The sequence below is a fragment of the Anopheles aquasalis genome, chromosome 3, assembly GCF_943734665.1.
Source record: "Anopheles aquasalis chromosome 3, idAnoAquaMG_Q_19, whole genome shotgun sequence".
Lineage (NCBI taxonomy): Eukaryota > Metazoa > Arthropoda > Insecta > Diptera > Culicidae > Anopheles > Anopheles aquasalis.
This window is the reverse complement of record NC_064878.1, coordinates 22,556,596-22,559,095: the sequence shown is the minus strand read 5'-3', so window position 1 is coordinate 22,559,095 and position 2,500 is coordinate 22,556,596. Positions and strand designations below refer to the sequence as shown.

Sequence of the window (2,500 nt, the reverse complement as noted above, 5' to 3'; positions counted from 1 at the left end):
AGCGTTTGGCGCTGCGAACATCTCCTTCCGTTGACCGGCCAGTCCAGCGGGGGAATGGGAGGTCCGAGAATCCGTAAATCCTTTTCCTAATCCCTTGCCGACCGTCGAAACCTTTGGCCCCGATTACCCTCTGCAGCAACGGCGTTGACGCAACTTCCGAACGAGGGCATCTTTATGGTCTTCTTGTACCAAGCTCTGATCGGTTCACGTTGATTGGACGGCAACCACTCTTAACCCGAGCAATATGCAAGTGACGCAGATTCCCGACGGTGTCTTCTGGCGGTTTTCGATTTGGTTTTACAACAACGAAGGCTCGTTGAAGGCACCATCGCATAAATTGATTTAACGCAACCCACCTTCCGCTTGGGAAACGGCGATGGATCCAGACGAAGGCCTCGACTCTTTCTGGTCCATCCTTTGCCACCCTCCTATGTCTATCTGTTCGTCCGTTGTGTAAGATCCGTGATTCGATTAATTAACATTTTGCTAAAATTACGCGAAAGAGCGCGTGATGGAGGCGCCCTGGGCCAGCTTTCGGTCTCTTCTCCAACTCCCTCAACAGTGAAAGCTCGGTGCTTCTAGCGTCTGTTGCTGGCAGTGAATTAAATGGCTGGTGACTGTCTGCGTCCCGAGATGTTGAACGAAAGTGGTGGTCCAGCAGAATGAACGGAAAGCCTTGTAGTGGAACAGCGCGAACCATTCGCCGGGACCCAGTCTTTGCCGTTTACTTGCCTGCTACCGTTTTTAGCCAACCACCCAGTAGCCAGCCGTTTCGGTTCGCCTTCGTTGTCGTCGGTGAGTGAGCGATTATGTTTCAAATTAAAATTAATTATCCCACGTAATGGGGAGGGCGCGCGCGTGGGCAGCAAGAGCAGAGAGACTCTCTTTCTCTTTCAGTTGTCCGCTATCGCATTGTGAATGGGATTTGGGAAGGCAATGAAATCCGCATTCGCTTGAGGAGGATGGCTTTCTTTCTTGCCCAGGACTGATTTGTCTGGTTTCTTGTTCATTCTTCGAAGACCGAAGGCCAAGATAAATGGATGCAACAATTTAGCATCTCATTATGCTGGGCTACAGTGATACGATTTCTTTTATCGAGTAATCTCGCGGATTTGAATTCGTCTGTGTCCAATAGTAACTGAAGCTAACTCGATCCGCAAAGGAATTTTGTTAAAACAATCTTCAATTTAAAGGACATGAATTTGGGAGAGGGTATAAAAGAAAGCACCATCCGCACCAGCTCTACCTATGGCTATCATGAAAGTTTCATTCCTTTTCTTTAAAATTGAGATATAAAACTGATTTAAAGAGACCGATTTTACGTCCTACCCATTTCAGATCATGCAAGACTGATGAAGGACAAACAATTTTACCTCGGAATAGGTATCTCTCATCCAGTGTGTTAGTACATGTAGAGGAAGAGTTGCTCTTTCAATCCTTTTTCTTCTTGGAAGGATTGAACTCCGTGTAGAGTGCGTTTCTTATTGTTTGATACCTCTCTTCCTATATTTAGCATGGTTGTTTTCGAGAAATAAGGATCACTTGGCCATTTCTTGGCATGAAAAATGTGATTTTCATCGAACCCTTTCGAACCGCACATCCTTTCAAACACGTTTCGACCAAGCTGGATGTATTTCAAAAGGAAATCTTTATGATTTGATTCTCATGTTTTAACAAATATAATCGTATTAAAATCCTACGAGCTTCTATCTTTTGCGAACATGCGTAGTGTCATTTTCAAACCACATGAAGTGCTTTATTTGCTGATAAAATATGGAAAACGAATTGAAAATATCCTACTAGTACTCAACTATTCATCAACGATTGCAGAAAAAACATACATTATAGTAATGCATCGCTCTACAGACCGCACTTTGCACACGTCAAGAGACACATCAGACCATAATTAATATAATAAATTGAAATGGAAATTGGTTACTTCCCCCGGGCACCAAAATTGATTATAGCATCACTCACTCTGCATCGGATGACACTTTTATGTGCCAGCCACTGCTGATGCTGGCCAGTAACAGCATCTTGAACCACCAGCAGCACCAGCAGCAGAACAATTTGCATCGTTCCGGAAAATCGATGCACTTCGAAAGCTCGGCATGGTAGCATCAATCCAATCAATCAATCATTCAAACCGAATGGGGTGCACGACGTTGTGGCGACCGGTGGCAAGGGGGCGTATCTTTTCCCTCTCCCTTTTTGCTACGGAACCCTTCTGTCGGAGTATGAAACTGACACGCTGAAAGGATGCGCTAATTGCACTTTCATAAACTTCCTGGAACCACTCGTCTGTCCCCCCCGTGGGGGAGCAAATGGCCAGCGAATTGTAACAAACGTGGCATGAAGGGATGCATCATCCTTCGAACAGCGCTCATGTGTGAAGCGTCACATCGCATCCCGAGGCTGAGCTCGTGGTTTTAGGTGAAGTTTGAAGAGTGTGCTGTCAGTGTTTGACACATTTGTTATTTTGTGAAACAATTTTAAGGGA

The 2,500-nt window shown here is 45.3% G+C and overlaps 1 protein-coding gene across 5 annotated transcripts in view; it reads right to left on the bottom strand.

Moving 5' to 3' along the window:
• The window catches only part of LOC126578970 (F-box/LRR-repeat protein 16), a 34,361-nt gene that overhangs the window by 2,143 nt on the left and 29,718 nt on the right, over positions 1 to 2,500 (bottom strand). The gene's annotated exons all lie outside the window — the stretch shown is intronic.